This window comes from Muntiacus reevesi, chromosome 2, assembly GCF_963930625.1.
Source record: "Muntiacus reevesi chromosome 2, mMunRee1.1, whole genome shotgun sequence".
Classification (NCBI taxonomy): Eukaryota; Metazoa; Chordata; class Mammalia; order Artiodactyla; family Cervidae; genus Muntiacus; species Muntiacus reevesi.
The window spans coordinates 211,704,406-211,724,423 of record NC_089250.1 but is presented as its reverse complement, the minus strand read 5'-3'; the positions used below and the strand labels follow the sequence as shown (position 1 = coordinate 211,724,423).

General features: G+C 49.8%; 1 protein-coding gene and 2 non-coding genes across 8 annotated transcripts in view; 2 read left to right on the top strand and 1 right to left on the bottom strand.

The window, feature by feature from the left end:
• MLXIPL (MLX interacting protein like) overlaps positions 1-20,018 on the bottom strand; it is a 55,668-nt gene that overhangs the window by 23,665 nt on the left and 11,985 nt on the right. The window lies entirely within an intron of this gene.
• On the top strand, positions 14,578-14,720 carry LOC136162289 (small Cajal body-specific RNA 17). The gene has a single exon (XR_010662093.1). It is a non-coding gene; the product is annotated as a small Cajal body-specific RNA 17 (non-coding RNA).
• On the top strand, positions 14,796-14,878 carry LOC136162248 (small Cajal body-specific RNA 18). Its single transcript, XR_010662057.1, has one exon. It is a non-coding gene; the product is annotated as a small Cajal body-specific RNA 18 (non-coding RNA).

Here is a 20,018-nt window from a genome sequence, read left to right as displayed (position 1 = left end):
TGTGCAGTAACTAAGATCCCATGTGCAGTAACTAAGAGTTTGTATGCTGCAGCTGAAAGATCTGACATGCCAAAATGAAGATCGAAGATCCCATGTGCTGCAACTAAGACCTGGTGCAGACAAATAAATAACTAATTTTAAAAAAAGACAAGCAATTGTTTGTGAGGATGTGGTGTGAGCGGAACCTCCTCCACCGCCACCACCGCTGTGACTTGGCACAGTTGTTTTGGGAAACTGTTAGTCAGTATCCACCAGAGCTGAACACCCGTGTACCTTATGACCCAGTAGTTCCACAGATACGTGCGCATATGTGCACCAAAAAACAGGTACAAGACTATTCAGGGCAGCATTACCCTTATTAGCTCAGTAGCGGGAACAACGCAAATGTTTATCAACAGGCGAATGAATAAATATATCTCAGCACAGACACACGATAGAGTCTTAACACAGCAAAGAGATGAACACTCTATTACCAAATGCAACCATATGGATGAATCTCACTGACAACATGTTGAGCAAAAGCAGCCTGACGTGGAAGTGTGGATGCTGTAAGGCTTCGTTTATATAAAGCTCCAAAATAGGCTGGTCTTCCCAGGTGGCACTAGTGGTAAAGAACCCGCCTACCAATGCAGGAGACGTAAGAGATGCAGGTTTCCTGGGTCAGAAAGATCTCCTGGAGGAGGACATGGCAACCCACTCCAGTATTCTTGCCTGGAGAATCCCCATGGACAGAGGGGCCTGGCAGGCTACAGTCCATAGGGTCGCACAGTCGGACACAACTGAAGCAACTTAGCATGCACGTACCAAAAGAGGCTAATCTCTGGTGTTAGGCTGTGTTTTAACCTTGGGGTCACTACAGGGGATCAAGAAGAGGCAGTTAACAATTTGTCTCTTTATCTGGGCTCAGGAAACATGTGTGTGTTCATTGTGAGTATTCACTGAACTGGACACTTATGAACAGTTTTTATATGGATGTTGGACTTTTTTTTTGAAAAGAGAGGCTAAGGGACTTGCCTGGAGGTCTAGTAGTTAAGACTCCGTGCTTCCAATACAGGGGGCCCAGGTTTGATCCCTGGTTAGAGAACTAGATCCTGCATGATGCAACTAGGATCCTGGTGCAGCCACATAAAATTTAAAAACAGAGAGAGAGCTTAAGTTTGCACATGCAGCCTCAAGGAAGCCTGCCTTGCCTGGGAATGGATTGGGCATCCAGGTAGTAGCAGGAGGAGAAATCAGTGAGTGAGTTGAGGGAATAGAGGATGGAGAGGTAGGTGAGAGAAAGAGGAGTCTTAGCTAGGTCTCTAACTGGTGGCAAGTTGAAAAGTCATTTCCCCTATCTGGGTCTCAGTTTCTGTATCTGAAAAATGGATGTACAAGTCACGAAGGGAAAATTGATAAATATGACTACATCAAAGTGAGGAAGTTGGACTTAATGATTTTTCATATCAGAATCACTCAATTGTTCTATCAAAAAATATGAGTCTCAGACTTCCCTGGTGGTCCAATGGTTAAGAACCTGCCTTCCAATGCAGGGGATGCAGGTTCAATTCTTGGCCAGGGAACTAAGATCCTACATGCCATGGGGCAACTAAGTCTGTATGCTGCAACTAAGATCCAACACAGTCAAACAAATAAAATAAATCTTAAAATATATATATATATATATATTTATATGAGTCTCATCGTAGGGGGAATGAAAAAAGTCACTTCCCTTTGCAAAAATACACTTCATGCTTACAGACTTTCTGCTTCTATATTTACAGTTAGTGATATTACAAGTAAGGTCATGTTATTCATACTTTAAAAAAAATTTTTATTTGGCTATGCCAGGCCTTAGTTGCAGCATGAGACCTCTTAGTTGCAGCGTGTGGGATCTAGTTCCCCGACCAGGTATAGAACCCCTGCATTGGGAGCACAGAGTCTTAGCTACTGGATGGCCAGGCAAGGCCCACTAGTACAGTTGAATAGTAGAGAGAAGAGGGAAGCCATTCCCAAAGGGCCCTGGGGTATAGCCCCTAGTAGGGCAGGGAGTGGGTGGCTGGTGTGCAGGGCCAGCCAGGGGAGATGGGGGAAGAAAACAGTGGCCTGTGGCAGGACTGGGGAGAAGGGGTTATCAGCCCAGAAATTTTCTTTTTCTTTTTGGCTGCACCTTGAAGCTTGTGGGATCTTAGTTCACCAACCAGGGATTGAACCCAGGTCCTCGGCAATGGGAGCTTGAAGTCCTAATCACTGGCTGGCCAGGGAATTCCCTGCCCAGAAACTTCTTTATCCAGCACTCGGCAGCCAGGGAACCCTATTCCAGGCCAGGTGGAGGCAGGAATGCCATGGGCCAAATTACAAGTTTTCCCCCTCTTCTGTTGGTGGACCAGTAACATGGGATTCTATTTTTGCAGAACCATTTGGCAAAATCTGTTACACCAAAAATGTTGGTACTCTTTGACCCAACAGGTTCAACTGTAGGAATCTGTCCTATGAAATATCTCTGTAAGTGTGCAAAGATGTACAAAGACGTTCTGGGCAGCACTGTTTATAATACTGAGAAACTGGAGAATGAATGAATAAATTCTGATAAATCCCTACAGTGAAATACTATGTAGTGTTAACAACCTCATGTGTAAAACAGGGATAATAATAGGATTCGTCTCTCACAGTTTTCATGAGGATTAAGTGAATTAATACCTGCAAAATGCTTCCATAGTAATGCTAGCTATCATCATCACTACAGATGTAGAAACAGGGAAAAATGCAATGTTGGGATTAAAAAAGAAATGAGAAATGTGATCCCATTTGAGTTAATTAATAATAGTAAACACATATTAAAAAAGAAGAAAAGTCTGGACATACAAGTATCAAATGATGACACTGGTGGTCTTTGGTGGAGGGAGGGTAATGGAGACATTTATTTTGCAAATTTCTATAAATTTTAAAGTAAGACCTGTGTATTGCTTTTGAAACCAGGCCAGGCAGGGGGGGGGGGGGGGGGGGCGGAGAATCCTCCAAAACAGTAAAGGAAACAAGACGAGAGAGTGGAGTAGAAGATGGCATGAGAGGAACTTCCTTGGTGATCCAGTGGCTAAGACTCTGGGCTCCTAGTACAGGGGGCCTGGGTTTGATCCTAGGTCAGGGAACTAGATACCAAAACTAAAATCCCAAATGCTGTCAAATAAACACTAAAATAAAAAATATATATGGCATGAGAAACCCCCTCCCCTCTTCTTGAGGACCCTGAAGTCCAGAGATCAAAGCTACCCAAATGGGCTCCCTGGGGAATTAAGGGCCTGGGTTTGATCCCTGATCGGGGAACTAGGATCCCACAAGCTTTGAGACATGACTCCACCCAAAAAGAAAAGGCTCCTGTTTTGGCTGATCAGACACTGGGGGTGCAGCTTCCCACACAGCTTGTCTGACACTTAATTCTCATTCTGGACCCCATGGGGACATCTTCTCTTCAGGGCACAAGGCCCGGGGGGCTGGCTGATCAGGGAGGCTGGGCCATCTTACACAAGCCGTTTGCCCTCTCTGGGCCTCAGCTGCCCTCCTTGCAACATGGGCAGAAGCAGCCAGCCTCTTGGCGTGTTGTGAACAGCTAGGGGAGCAGAATGCGCCACTGGCATCAGAGCAGAGTGGGGGAGGGGCGCCAGCCCGGAGCTGCGGCTTCACCAAGAAGAGCCGCTGTGCCAAGAGTCTGTCGTCTGTAAAAATGCCGACGGCTGCCATTTGTCAGTGGGCAGTCTGTACTCACAACACTGCTGACACCAAATGCGCGACGTCTTCTCCAGTTCTCCAACACCAGCTGGGTGTCCTCCAATTCAACTCAGCTCTGACATCGTCTACCCGGAGTTAGCGTCAGATCCCACAAGTTAAGGGCTCGGTCCCACAAGCCTGCCTCCGCTTCAGACACCAAAGTTCTGACCGACTGGCTATAAACCAGGGGATCCTGGGACCCCTGACTGAGGCTCCATCATTTGTCAGAAAGGCTCACAGGACTCAGGAAATCTCTTTACTTATATTTTGCGGTTTCTCATAAAGGAGAGAACTCAGGAGAGGTGAATGGAAGAGACGCATAGGGCAAAGTATGGGGGCAGGGGGTGCACGGACCTTCTATGCCCCCTCCTGGTGCACCACTGCCCCCAGTACCCCAACCCAGAAGCTCTCTGATCTCCTTCATTTAGCGATTTTTATGGAGGTTTCATTTCATAAGCACAATTGATTAAATTGTATAACCCTGGGGACTTGCTGGTGCTCCAGTGGCTAACACTCCAAGCTCCCAATGCAGGACCCCTGGGTTTGACCCCTGGTCGGGGAACTAGATCCCTGCAGAAACTAGACTAAAGATCCTGTGTGCCACAACTAAGACCTGGGTGCAGCCAAATATATAGAAATGAAAATAAAAACAAATCATTAGCTCTTGATGATTGAACTCAATCTCCAGCCCCTGTCCCTCCACCACAACCCTGGAGCTGAAATTCCAACTCTCTAATCATGCCTTGATCTTCCTAGTGACCAGTTCAAAACTATCTAGGGGCCACCAGTCATCTATTAGCATACAAAAGACTGAAGGTTCCAGGGGTTTTAGGTGCTGTGTGCTAGAAACTAGGAGACAAAAACCAGGCATGTCTGTTTCCCAGGGTACCACAACCAGGCCTCCCCAGCCGCTCACCCGGCTCTGAACACTGGGTGTCCTGCTAATCAACACACTCAACCACGTGTCATCTGGGGCTGATGGTCCCGTTTACAGAGCACACCTGGCTTGGAGCTGTTTGTTTGCATGTGTCAGAGAGAGTAGGACGGTCGTTCCAGGTCATACAGTTAATGAGTCGTGTCGCCTGGATTTGAACCAGGTGCGTCTGATGCCAGAGTCCCAGTGTGTCCTTCCACTGGGCTGCTCGGAGGCACTGAAGGCAAACATTAAGTAGCAGAAGGTGCACATACTGGGGTGGGAGGGGCAGCCGGCACACAGTAGGCGCTTTGTGAATACTTGCTGAGTCAGCAAAGGATTGGCAAGTCCTTCTCCCCACACTCTCCAGGGTTCAGAGTGTCATCAGCTGCACAAGACTCATACCCATGATCTAGAAGATTGTAAGTCAGTGAGGGCCACAGACCTCGTGTACTCAGAGGGAGAGAGGGGATTGGTTGGACTCAGAGACCGTCTCAGACCACTGGCATGGTGCGACAGTGACCATGCCAGGCCTCCTCCCCACCAGCTCTGCACGCTGCATCGCTGGAGTCTCACAAGAGCAGGCTGGGAGAAGTGGAACGGGGACCATTCCACAGAAGAGAAAAGAGAGAGCTGGAAAGCAGGGACACAGCCTCCTTCTTTGTGGATTTCTGGCCACCTGTGTGTACCAAGCTGAAGTCTGGGTGTGGTTGCCCAGGGTCAGTCCCTGGAGAGTAGAAAGCGAGGTATCTTGGAGGGGTGGAATCATCATCAAGACTGAGACCTCTCTGGCCCCTCAGATCCCTCCCTGGCTGGGAAACGTCAGGGCCAGAGGATGCCTGGCCCGTCTGGGGCTCCCTGGCCCAGAGCCGTGGACTGTGCTGCCCAAGCTGCCCCTGATCTGTGACTTTGGGCCCTGCTCTGGGTGCGACCCCGGTATAAGGAGTAAGTGCTTCGAGCACTGGTTTCTCATCTTTAAAATGGGTGTGGCAGCACGTCCCTGGCAGCCCAGTGGTTAAAACTCTGGGCTTCCAATGCAAGGGATGGGGATTCGACCCCCGGTCAGGGAATTGAGATCTCACATGCCATCTGGCCAGGCTGATAAAATTAAAAAATAAAATAAAATGGGTGTGTGGTATGATGTTATATTTACCTTAAGGGGTTGTTGTGAGGATTAAATGAAGTGAGTGAGTGACAGCCAGTGGTCGGCACTGATAAGTGTGGTTTCCTTCCTTGTTCCCTCTCTGCCTCTCCCACCCCTGCCCATTCTTTTTTCCTTCCTTCCTAGCCAACACCTCTGGGAATGGTGTTAGAGAAAGAACTAGGTACTCCAGGACCCAGAAAACAACCTCCACCAGGGAACTTGGGGATGGAAAAGGCCTTGTCAGACCAGCTGTGGAAGGGTGACAGACAGCTCCGCCCTGCCCAGATCCCTGGGCTCCTCTAGTGCTGGGGAGCTCTGGGAGTCACCCCAGCTGTGGCCCCACTCCAGCTCCATCAGGGCTTCAGGTCCCTGGACTGACATGGAAAGGGGGTCCCAGGGAGGCACATTTTTCACCCAGAGTCTTACAGCTGATGGGGTCCCCCAGCGGCTGACCGTTACCTGCCCACCCACCTGCCAGTTGACCTCCAGGGCCAGCCAGGGGGATGCAATAAGTAGGCATACTTATTGGTGCCAGGCTCTGCTGTAGGAATAGTCTGTTCCTTCCTGCTGGAGTCTGCCAGGGTCCCCTACGCAAGGTCAGCTTGTGTGCGTATGAAGTCGCTTCAGTCGTGTCTGATTCTTTGCGACCCCATGGACTGTAGCCAGCCAGGCTCCTCTGTCCATGGAATTCTCCAGGCAAGAGTACTGGAGTAGATTGCCATGCCCTCTTCCAGAGAATCCTCCTAACCCAGGGATCAAACCCACAGTCTTCTTCATCTCCTGCATTGGCAGGTGGATTCTTTACCACTAGCACCACCTAGGAAGCCCTACTGCTGCTGCTAAGTCACTTCAGTTGTGTCTGACTCTGTGTGATCCCATAGACGGCAGCCCACCAGGCTCCCCCATCCCTGGGATTCTTCAGGCAAGAAATGGAGTGGGTTGCCATTTCCTTCTCCACTGTGTGAAAGTGAAAGTGAAGTCGCTCAGTCGTGTCCGACTCTTAGCGACCCCATGGACCAAAGCCATGGATGGAGGACCAAGGTTCCTCCATCCATGGGATTTTCCAGGCAAGAGTACTGGAGTGGGGTGCCACTGCCCTAAGGTCAGCTCAAAAAGGAAAGACAACAGGAGCTGCCTCCTGTCCTTGTATCTCAGGAGGAGGAAAGACAGATGGGGAAATGGATGAGGTGAGGCCATGAGAACACCCATGAGGACCCATGAATACACCCCTTCTTGTGTGCTGCGTTTTGAATACAGAACACACACTCACCCACGTTGCCCAACAGTCTGGGTAAGAATGCTTAGACCCAGGTTATAGATGAGCAGAGTGAGGCCCTGGAGAGGACAGGGTCACCTGGAGAAAAGTCAGAGGCAGCAGGGGGAATAGAAGCTTTGGAATTAGGCTACCTGAGTTTGAATTCCAGCCCTGCCATTTCCAGGCTGCGTGACCTTGAGCCAGTGCCTTGACTTTTCTGAGCCTCTGTTTCCTCATCGGTAAAGTGGATAGAATACCCTTTCCATCTCAGGTTATCAGGAGGAAGGAAACAGCAACAGAAAAGCACACAGTAGGTGCACACAGTGCCTGGCACACAGTAGGTGTACAGCACATTTCGGTTCCTGCCCCGACTCCCAGCTCCCTTGAGCCTCCTTCCTCTGCTTCACACCTGAGCCCAAATCTCTTCTTCAGCCCTGATCAAGGAGTGAGAATTGACCTAAAGATGGCTTCTGCCGGCCTGACAGCTCCAAAACCTGCTTTTGCCCACCACAGGGCCAGCAGCAGGGTCAAGTGCAGCTTCAGAAGGAGAACCCTGGGAAGGGAGTCTTAGTATTTCTGCAGGTGAGGTCATGGAGTCTCCAAAAAGTCACCCTTCCCACGTCTGTTTCACTCTGCAGTTCCCCAGTGCTTATTACCATCCACCTCAGTTTACAAAAGTCACCTGCACCCGTGTCAGAGTTTCATTCACAGCATTCCAGGACCCCTGCTGGGGCCCTGCCCGCAGCTCCCAGCAGCCCTCTCACCCAGGCCCAGGTTGAGTCCTGATCCCCGCCCTAGACCTAAGCCCAGGTCTCAGATAGACTGTGTCCTTAGAGGGGTAATACGTCGGCCACCTGATGCAAAGAACTGACTCATTGGGAAAGACCCTGATGCTGGGAAAGATTGAAGGCAGAAGGAGAGGGGGAGGGCGGAGATGGTTAGATGGCATCACCGACTCAATGGACATGAGTTTGAGCAAGCTCCAGGGGTTGGTGATGGACGGGGAGGCCTGGCGTGCGGCAGTTCAGGGGGTCGCAGAGTCAGACACGACGGAGCTGCTGAACTGACTTAGAGGGGTAAGGGGGGTAGTGGAGGGGCACAGTCGGAAGAATCACCCTCACCAAAGAGGGAAATCCTGGCTGCCACAGCACAGAGCTCCTCAGTGGGATTCTTCCTCTCCTCCAGGAGCCGTTCCTGCCCTGAGGCTGAGGCGCTGAGCCTCCCTAGGGCGGACCTGAGCCCACTACTCAGGTTCCCAGGCTTGAGAGTCCCAGGCCCCTCTTCTGAGGATATGAGCAGATGTTGAGAGAATCTGGGTAAGATGGAGGCGGGGGCTAGATCCTTGGCCCCATCTGCCACCTGATTCAGCTGAGCCTCCAACTTCATCCCCCTTGGGAAGGACCAGACCGATCTGGTTTGGAGGGGGCTGCCTGGTCCTCTGAAGTGGCCCCAGTTTATTCTATCCCTGTTTCTATACCAGTGGCCCAGGAACAAGCCTCCCCAAGTCACAAGAGGGAGAGCCAGGCCCAGAGAAAGGAGGTAACGTGCCCAAGGTCACACACACAGCCAGCCACAGACAAGAGACCAGTCCTGACTCTGGCTTCCTGGCCCCGCGGGAGGACTCAGGAGACCCAGGATGGGGGCAGGGTGGCAGGGGACAGGGTGACTGGGGAGCCGGTGGGAAGCTTCTTCCCAAGCCAGTAGGAGCCAGTGTGGGTGCTTTCACCACTTCCCGGCCCCTGCCTGTTGGCTAGAAGCCCGGTGGCTGGGAGTCCAGACGGCTTCTCCCTGTCCAGCCAGGAGGAGTCTGGGTCCTTGTCCCTGATCCACCGGCCCACCTGGAACCAGCTTCTCTACAGACACCCACTCCTGCCCAGGGCAGGGGGCTACAACAGGGAGAAAGGTCCTTCCTCTCGCTCCCTGACCCACACTCAGCTCCCTAGAGAGCCCCCTGGGCACCTGATCTCTCCCCCCATCCACACCCCTGGCCCGAGATTCAGTCCCACCAGCCGGGTGGGACTGAGGAGGCAGTGGGGAGCCTGGGCAGGCTCTTGATCTGGAACCTTCTCTAGGGTATGAAATTGCCTCATTCTCGAGGAAGCTGAACTTCAGGGAGACAGGCAGGTTCGCGAGACTATTAACCCCTAATGCTCGGCAGAGCCATAGGAGCGCCCCTCCCCCTTTGACAGGTGGGGAGACTGAGGTCCGCCTGAGAGAGGTTCCCACTCCCCTCGGGCTAAGCACCTGTCCCCACCTGTTCCCCGCCATGCCCCTTACTTGGATTCCTCTCTATCTGCGGGCGGGGTGGCGCCCAGCCAGGGCCACCGGGCCTCTCCGGGCGGCGTCGGGGGCGCACGCGGGATGCTCCGGGCCACGGCCGCTGCCTCTCGGTGTCTTCTCTACGCCGGCGGAAGAGGGCTCTGTGCGCTGCGCTGCGCCGCCGGCCCGGCTTTTAGCAGCGGGTGTGGACGCTGGCACTGCCGGGGCCCCCGCCCTCCCCGCCCGCTTGGGGTGTCCTTTGCCCCTTGATCCGGTGCCTCCTCCTCTCCTTAGCACGTGGGTGGCAGCCGCTCACCCAGCTGGCGGGCTGTGGGGCAGCCATGGCCCGGGCTATGGGCTCAGGCGCCTGCCAATCCCCGTCTGCGACCCGCTCGTGCCCGATCACCTTTAACACCCCCCATCTCCGCGGGGGCTTGTGCCTGGTGCCCAAATCTAGGGCTGGGTTGGAGAGAGGAGGAGCCACAGGTGTGGAGCCAGGCCCAGGTGGGCAAAGGCAGCGCCTGGGAGGCGCAGTTACACCCTGAGCCCCAGCCCCTCTTAGCTCTCTTGAGTTCCCATCAGGCTATCTGAGCGCCATTCATTCCCCTGGGCGCCAGCTCCATGGTGCTGGGTTCCCACCCGCTCTGTCCCTGATTTCCCTTCACCCTTAGGATCCCCACTCCCTTTCCTCCAGAGCAGCCCTCCCCTTCTCACACCCCCACCCCTTACTGCCCTAACCTCCTCCTCCACAGCCTCTACCTCCCTAAGCTCCGGTTCCACCTGGAACCTCCTTCTGACATCCTTCCTTCCCCGGGGTCCCCGTGTCTTTCTATGACCCTGCCCTTTCCCGGAACCACTCCCCACCGTGTGTGTTCATCCTTGAGGTTCTGTCCTCCTCCCTGAACCCCACCACTTTCCTGAACCCCCTTCCCTCACCCCCCTCCCCGGCCTCCTGGCCTCCCCTTGTGTAACCTCCCCTTCTGGGTCCCTACATTCCTCCTGATTCTTAGCACTCATTCCACAAACACCCCAGACACTCACAGGGTAGCAGCCCAGAGAGATGACAGGGACAGGCCAAAAAGTATTCATAAATAAGAAATATTTTTTAAGTTTAAGTATGTCTCATGCACTATTTAGGGTATGTGTGTGTTTGCGTGCTAAGTCACTTCAGTTGTCTCTGACTCTGTGTGACCCTATGGGCTGTAGCCCGCCAGGCTCCTCACTCTATGGGATTCTCCAGGCAAGAACTGGAGTGGGCTGGCATGCCTTCCCCCAGGGATCTTCCCCACTCAGGGACTGAACCCGCATTTCTTGTCTGCCTGCGTTGGTGGGCAAGTTCTTTACCACTAGTGCCCCCTGGGAAGCCCTCTTTAGGGTATTCTTATACTAAAGGATGATTCAGGACTTCCTGGGTGGTCTAGTGGCTAAGAATCCACCTGCCAGTACTGCTTACAACAGCCAGTGCACGGGAGCCACCTAGATGTCCATCAACAGATGAATTGATAAAAGAAGCTGTAGATTACTCAGGCATAAAGGGGAATGAATTTGAGTCGGTTCTAGTGAGGTGGATGAACCTGAGCCTGTGATGCCAAGTGAAAGAGGAAATGTAAGTCAGAAAAACAAATATCATATGTTAAGGCACATATATGGAATCTAGAAAAACAATACTACTGCACCTATTTGTAGGGCAGCAATAGAGATGCAGACAGAGAGAACAGACTTGTGGACACTGTAAGGGAAGGAGAGGGTGTGATGAATTGAGGAAGTAGCATTGGAACACATGTATTACCAAATGTAAAAGAGATAGCCAGTGGGAACTCGCTGTCTGATTCAGGGAGCTCAGCCCAGTGTTCTGTGACAACCTAGAGGGATGGGAAGGGGTAGGAGGTGGAAGGGAGGTTCAAGCAGGAGGGGACGCATGTATACCTACGGCTGACTCATGCTGATCTATGGCAGAAACCAACACATTGTAAAGCAATTAGCCTCCAATTAAAAGTAAAAATCTTTTTTAAAACTGCCAAAAAAGAAAAAAGAACTTGCCTCCCGATGCAGGGGACATGGGTTTGATCCCTGGTCCGGGCAGATTACAGGTGGCGTGCGGAGACTAAGCCCGTGCACCACAATCACTCAAGCCTACCTGCTCTAGAGCCTGAGCTCCACAACAAGAGAAGTCACTTCATGAGAAGCCCCGGCACCACACCTAGAGAGTAGCCCCCATCTGCAGCAACCAGAGAAAGCCTGCACACAGCAACGGAGACCCAGGGCAGCCAAAAAAAAAAGATTATCCATAATGTTTACCAGAAAGTCAGATTTAACTGAGCAACCTGGATTTACCCTACTCATATGTAAAACAGGGGAGGCCGGGAAGTTTGGACAAGATCTTCTCTCTCCAGGGCCCCACTTAGCTCCAGCTACATCTATTAAAAAAAAATCTCAGGATGACCTGAAAGTGGGTCTGGAGGTGGTTACATCCACTGTAGACTAAAAGGAGAGCAAGGTGAATAAGGGAAGCAGCGTGGGAGTGGGGTGGAGATGGCCTTCACATTAGAGAAAGACAGGGGGAAGGAGAAGTTCATTGAGGCAGTCCAATCCTGGAAGGCTTCCTGAAGGAGGAAAACATTCATGGTTGTTTTGATGCTGAGAATGAAGGGAGGTGAGTTAGATGGTCTCTGGTGGATGCCTCCCCCTTCCTTAATGGAAACCTGGAGAGGCTTGAGGGTCTCTCCATTTAAGGACGCCTCTTGAAGATCAGTAGAAAGCATCTCCCCCTTTATATGAAGATTCTTTAGAGTGAGGCAGCTATTCAGTCACTAAGTCATGTCCAACTCTTTTGCAACCCCATAGACTGTAGCCCACCAGGTTCCTGTGTCCATGGGATTTCCAGGCAAGAATACTGGAATGGGTTGCCATTTCCTTCTCCAGAGGACCTTCCTGACCCAGGAATTGAACCCATGTCTCGTGCTTGATAGGTGGATTCCTTACCACTGAGCCACCTGGGAAGTCCTTGAAGACAGGGTCTCATTTCAACCAGAAACTTCTACCACATCTGGCTAGCATTTGCCAAGAGCTGGCTGCTTGCCAGGGTCCTGCCTGCACTTACTAAGCCCTTTACGTGGGTTAATTCATTGAATCTCTTCAACAACCAAATGGTGTGGGTATTTTTCCTTATTTTATAGATGAGGAAACTGAGGCACAGAGAGGTTGAGTAATTTGTCTGAGGTTCACACAGGTGAAATTTGAGCCCAGGTGTCCTGGCCCTGGGCTTCCCAAGTGGTAAAGAACTCACCTGCCAATGCAGGAGACATAAGAGACATGGGTTCGATCCCTGGATCGGGAAGATCTCCTGAAGGAGGGCATGGCAACCTACTGCAGGTTTCCTACTTCCCTAGAAAATCTCTTGGACAGAGGAGCCTGGTGGGCTTCAGTCCATAGGGTCACAAAGAGTCGGACATGACTGAAGCACTTAATGTGTGTGCCCTGGGTCTGCAACCACCATGTAGCAGATCCTGTGCTGGGAGTTAGGACTGGAAAAAATGACACAAATTCTGTCCTTGCTCTTAGGGGATCTCTTGTCTAACAAGAGAGGGGGATGGGTGAGTCTTCAATGACTGGTGCAGGTCAGGCTGGGACTGGGGCTGGACTAGAGTGGGCTGGGAAGGAAGGATGGATTCTGCCTGTGCAGGAGGAGGTGTATGCTATGCCAAGAGGATGGGTCAGTTCTTCAATAGCTTTAGGTTAAGGCATCGGGAGGAAGTGCATTCTGGGTGGAGGGACATCTTGGGCAAAAGCAGGAGAGGTGCAGAGATGCAGCGTGAGACTGGGGAATGGTCAAGAGTCTGGCATGACTGGAAGAGGGTCTATACGTTGAGTATGAGATGGGCAAAAGGAAAAAGGAAGAAAAGTATAGAGGAACACAAGCATTAGACAAAGTAAGGTAGTTTCCATTGGGGAGAGGATAGGGAGCTGTAAGTTTCCATCAAAGGCAAGACTGGTCAGATTTGCTAGAACAAGAGGGAGGCAGTGGAGGGCCAGCAGAGGGCGGGGGGCTCAGCCCAAGAGTGGTCAGTCCGCCTGAGCTGGCCAGGACCACACAACCGTCTTGGGGAAGTGGGTGGAGGACTTACCCAGCAGAAGGGACTGACAGTCACTTGATCAAAGATCTTGGGTCTCATTCAACTCTAGATTCAGCCCCAGAACAGAATCTTTGTTAACAAAATAATACACTTGTAAATGTCGGGAGAACTGGCTAAAGAGGGGACTTACCTGGTGGTCCAGTGGTTAAGAATCCACCTTGCAATGTGGGGACTGGGTTCAATCCCTGGCTGGGGAACTAAGATCCCACATGCCACACGGGGGAAAAAGTGACAGAGGAGTGTTAATCCCTAAATTCAGGGGTGTGAGCAAGCAAAGTAGGAACACCTAGATGTATGGTTTTGGTGAGGCTCCAGTTCTGGAATTGGGTGGTAGATTCACTGGTGCTCATTATAAATGAATAAATCCACAAATAAATGAAATAAATGCAGGCTAAGTAGACACCAAAGAAGACAGTGTATTGAAAAATAAGAATTACTATTAATCTATTTCTGTGTACCTGAGATCTGGATTGTAAAAGAGGATGTGTATGTGTGTATTCTAGAATAACTGGATGCCCACATGCAGACCCTTAACTCATACCATTCACAAAGATTAGTTCAAAATGGACCAATCACCTAAATAGAAGAGCTAAAAACTATAAAACCTTAGAAGAAAACATAAAGGTAAATCTTTATGATCTTGAGTTATAAAATGGTTTCTTAGATATGATGCCAAAGCACAAGCAACAGAAGAAGAAAATAGATAAATAGGACTTCATCAAACTTTTCCTAAAAACTTGTGTGCATCAAAGGGTCCCATCAAGAAAGTGAAAAGACAACCTACAGAATGGGAGAAAATTATAAACCATATCCCTGATAAAGGACTAGTGTCCAGAATATATAAAGAACTCTTACAAACTCAACAATAAAGAGACAAATATGGGCAAAGGATCAGAGTAGAGATTTCTATAAAGCAGATATTGAAAAGGACAAATTGCATAAGAAAAGATGGTGAATGTCATGAGTCATCAGAGAAATGCAAATCAAAATCATGAGATACTTCATACCCACTAGGAGAATTATAATTAAAAAAAGAGACAATAGGACTCGCCCGGGAGGTCCGGGCGCGCGAAGAGGGGCCGGGAGGTTTGCAGGTGTGGGTGTAGAGAGTGGCGTAGGGGACAGGGCGCCCCCGGGTCCACGATGCAGCCCCCGGATGAGGCCGCAGTATTTTCCTTATATGATCGAGCCCCGGGGCTGGCGGCGCTGCCGGCCCGGAGCCTGAGAGGATTATGAAAACATGTCAGACGAAATGGGGCCAGGGACCCGGGGGCTGGGAGGTTAGGGGGAGACAGTTAGGCTAAGGTTTGGGTGTGGTTAGGGTGGCCCCTGCCGCTCTGCGAGCCCTGGTCGACGATGACGTGACCACTGCGCAATCTGAGTTCTGGGAACTAGGTGATGGAGCATGTTCTGAGAACGGACTGAGACTGAAAATTAAAAAAAAAAGAAAAAAAAAAAAAGACAATAACAAGCACTGGTGAAGGAACTGGAACCTTTTTCAAAATGAGTAAAATGGTAAATTCTATATCATGTATGTACCACCACAAAATCAAAAGGAATTAAGCTCAGCTAGTAAAGAATCTGACTGCAATGCAGGAGACTCTGGTTCGATTCCTGGGTGGGGAAGATCCCCTGGAGAAGGGAAAGGCTACCTGCTCCAGTATTCTGGCCTGGAGAATTCCAGGAACTGTATAGTCCATGGGGTCACAGAGTCGGACACAACTGAGCGACTTTCACTTTCACTTTTTCACAAGAATGAATCTTAAAAACATTATGTTAAATGAAAGAAGCTGGTCATGAAAAGACCACATATTAAAGAATTCCATTAGTGTGAAATGTCCAGAACGGGCAAGTAGGTTAGTTGCCTGGGGCTGGTGGTGGGAGTGGGGGTTTGGAGGCACTGGGGAGTCACTGTTAATGACTACAGAGTTTTTGGTTTGTTTTTGTTGTTTTGCCTTGTGGGATCTGAGTTCTCTGCCCAGAGATGGAACCCATGGCCCCTACAGAGGAAGCATGGAGTCATAACCTCTGGATCAGGGAATTCCAGGTACAGTTTCTTTTGGGGGTGATGAAAATGTTCTACAATTGTGCCAATGGATTCAAAATTCTGTGAATATACCAGAACCCACTGAATTTGTACAATTTAAATTGTTGACTTGTATGGCATGTATCTCAATGAAGTTTTTTTTTTTTTTTTTTTTTTTAAGGGGGTGATGATTGAATCCTTTGAGAATAATGAATTTAGATTGCACCAGGGAGCAGAACCCTGAGGATGAAGTGTCCCCTTTCTTCGGGCAGCCCCTGGGAGTCCCTGGTGGAGAGTAGGTGCTCCATAAATTAAATCCAAGGGGTCGTTTCTAGACAGAGGAACCCATTGCAGCTGCTGTTTCTGGAGCACGATGAAGTGGCAGTCATTGTGCTGGACACATATCAAGTCACTGAATTCTTCAACCACCCATTTCACAAATGGCATCATTGAGACTCTGGGAATTGAGGAATTTGCTCTTGGTCACATAGGAAGTGGCAGAGCTCAGAAGGGGACCCAGGTCTGTTTGACTTCAAAGCTAAGGTCTAAAAATATACCCTTAAAATTATTGGGTGAGCGTGTGTGCTCGGTCGCTCAGGCATATCTGACTCTGCGACTCCATGGACTATGGCCCACCAGGTTCCACTGTCCATGGGATTTTCCAGGCAAGAATCCTGGAGTGGGTTGCCATTCTCTCTCCAGGGGATCTTCCTGACCCAGGGATCAAAACTGTGTCTCCTGCATCTCCTCGATTGGCAGGTGAATGCTTTACCTCTGAACCACAAATTTTATACAAAAAATTTCAGGCTTATCCCAAAGTTTGCACCTGTGTGTACCCACACTCAGCCTAAGAAACTGAACTCTCTCTTTAATTCTAATTAAAAAAAAATCTTTTGGGATCTTAGTGCCCTACCACGGGTTGAACCCACAGCACCTGCATTGGCAGCATAGAGTCTTAACCACTGGACTGCCAGGGAAACCCCTGAACTATCTCTTAAAGCCACTGAAGTTGTTTCTGTTGCCTCCTCGATTCCATCCCTCTTCTGCCAGACCGCCACACTGCTGAATTTGGTATTTATTGTTCCTGTACTTTGTACATATCTCCAAGCAATATGAAGTATGGCTCTGCCTGTTTCTAAACTTTACATAAACATTATTATACGGAATGTACTCTTCTGAGACTGCTGCCTTTATTCTCCGTATTGTTTGTAAGATTCAACCAAATTGACATATGTAGCTGCAATCTGCCCATTTCGGTGTATGAAGTGTTCCGTTGCCCTGGACATTTGGGCTGTTTCCAGTTTCTTGTTATTACAAATAGAGTCACTACAAACATTCCTGTTCTTGTCTTCTGGTCCAAGGCAGTGAACGTTCCGAGAAGTCTGTATTAGCTGCTTATTGCTACTATAACAAATTGCCAAATTTGTGCCTTAAAACAACACACATTATTTATTTGGCTGTCCTGGGTCTTAGTTGCAGAATGTGCGATCTTGAATCTTCGTTTTGGCGTGCAGGAAGTAAGTTGTGGCATGTGAACTCTTAGTTGTGGCATGTGGGATCTAGTTCCCTGACCAGGGATCAAACCTGGGCCCCCTGCATTGGGAGCACAGAGTCCCAGCCACTGGACCATCAGGGTAGTCCCAACAACACAGACTTATTCTCTTACAGTTCGGATGTCAGGAGTCTGTAATGGGTTTCCCTGGACTGAAGTCATGATATTGGCAGGGGTGCACCCCATCTAGCATCTCTCAGGGAGAACCCACTTCCTTGCCTTTTCCGGTTTCCAGAGGCTGCCTGCTTGTAGCTTCTTCCTCCGTCTTCAAAGCCAGCAACATACTGTCTTCAAGTTTCTCAGTGACTCCGACACTCCAATTTTATTGTTGTATCTTCTCTGATTCTGACCTTCCTGCCTACCCCCTTCTAAGAACCGCTCTGATTACTCTGAGCCCACCTGGGTGATCCAGCATACTCTCTGCATCACAAGATTGTTAATTTAATCACAGTTGCAAAGTTCTTTTCACCATGGAAGGTGACATATCCACAGGTCCCAGGGATGAGGACGTGACTAACTTTGGGGTCTATTACTCTGTCCACTGCACATTGAATGTTCTTTATGAGTTTGTCAAATTGCTCTCCAGTGAACTGATTCTCTCTCCCACTAGCAGTATGTAAGCATTCCTGTCACTTCCCAACCTCACCAACACTTGATATTACCTGACTTTTCAATTTTTGCCAACTTAACACTTGTGAAATGTCTGGACTCTGACTGCTATGTGGTCAGAGAGAGATGGTGGTCGATGATGTTGAATGTGAGAAAGAAGGGCTCTGGAAGTCAGAAGCAGTCTGTGACCTTGGCTATAGCAGTGCCCTTGAAGTGGTGGTGGGGTGAAGTCAGACTGAGTCAAGGAATAAGGGGAGGTATGAGGAAATGGGGGCTGCCCAGCTGGCTCAGTGGTAAAGAATCCACCTGCTGATGCAGGAGGCATGGCATCAGTCCCTAGATGGGGAAGATCCCCTGGAGCAGGAAATAGCAACCCACTCCAGTTTTCTTGCCTAGAGAAGTCCATGGACAGAGGAGCCTGGCGGGATACAATCCATGGGGTTGCAAGGGGTTGGACACAACTGAGCACACACGCATGCTGATGAGGAAACGGATGCACGGAGTGCAGGGTATCGACGGTATGTTAGTCGGCTTGGACTGTCACAACAAAATACCACACACCGTGTGGCTTAAACAAAAGATACCTATTTCTCATAATTCTGGGGGCTGGGAAGCCCAAGATCAAGGTGCCGGCAGATTTGGCTTCTGGTAAGGGTTCTTTTCCTGATTCGTGGATGGTGGCCTTCTAACTGTGACCTCATGTGATGGAAAGAAAAAAAACTTTGGTTTCTTTTCCTCTTCTTAGAAGGACACTAATCCCATCATGGGAACCCACTCTCATGACCTCATCTAAACTTACCTCCCCAAACCCCACCTCCAAATATCATTACATTGGAGGCTAGGATTTCAAAATATCAACTGGGGGGGGAGGGGTACTCAGTTCATAGAGAGAAAGAAATGGCAACCCACTCCAGTATTCTTGCCTGGGAAATCCCATGGACAGAGGAGCCTGGCAGGCTACAGTCCATGGGGTCGTACAGAGTCGGACACGACTGAGCACACACACTCAGTTCATAACCAGGTACTTTCAAAATATTGGGTGGGGGTGAAAGGGAGGTACCAGTTTAAAGGCAGAAATTAAACATGAAAGAGACAGAGGAAGAAAGAGACATATGAACTTCCTGGTGATCCAGCGGCTTAGACTTCACACTCCCAATGCAGGGGGCCCGGGGTTCAATCCCTGGTCAGGGAACTAGGTCCCACATGCCACAACTAAGAGTTCAAATACCGCAACTGAAAGATTGCACATGGTGTATGCCACATTTAAGACCAGCAAAGCTTAATAAATATTTTGTAAACATATTAATTTAAAAAAGAATCCATCTTGCTATGCAGGGGACACAGGTCAGATCCCAGGTCCAGGAGCTAAGATTCCACATACCTTGGAGCAACTCAGCATGCCCCAACTACTGAGTCTTCATGCAACAACTAGAGTCTGTGCACTGCAATGAAAGACTGTGCTGTAGCAACAAAGATTCCACCCATTGCAACTAAGACCTGATGCAGCCAACTAAATAAGTAAATAAATATTTTTTTTAAAAAGAGAGAGACATAACTAAGCACAGTGGGGGAAGCCTCTCAGAGGAGGCAGGTGAAGGTGAGACCCCTAGCAAGGGTACTTAATTGGCTTTGGAATGAGGGGAGGGTTTCTCTTCCTGGAGATGAGAGGGAAGGAAGGGTATTGGGGCGGGTGTTGAATAAAGAGGGGTTGGTGACAAAGAGGGACAAGCTGGGGGAAGAGCTCCCATCAGATCTCACCAAGGTGAAGAAAGCATGGAGGAGGGGCCAAAGGTGGGCCAGACAGGAGGGAATGTCTAGGAGAACCCTGGAAGAATGGTGGAAATAGTGGGTCTGGAGGATGCACAGCAGAACCAAGGAGCTCATAACCAGGAAGCTGGGAAATGTGGAAGGGCTCTTGATAATACCCAGGATCCTGATGGAGGGACAGCAGGCACACAACGCGGCCTGGGGAGGTAAAGAGGGTTTCCTGGAGGAGGTGATGTTCCAACTGAGTCTGGAAAAGGAAAACCAAATTTCAGTTACCATAAAAATGTGGAAGTAGGGGACTCCCCTGGTGGTCCAGTGGCTAAGACTCTGCACTCCCAATGCAGGTGGTCCAGGTTCAATCCCTGGTTGGAGAACTAGCTTCCACATGCCGCAACAAAAATAGATCCCACATGTGGCAAGTAAGACCCAACACAGTCAAATAAGTAAATAAAAATAAATGTTTTGAAAAATGTGGACAAAGCGTTGCCTTCACAGTGCATCAGCAAGCTTGTCCTGCCCCATTCCATCAGGTCTGTCTCTTTCTCAGACATCTCCAGCACGCCCTCTGTCCTCCGGCTGGATTGAGGACCTGCATATACAGGAAGAACTGAGATTG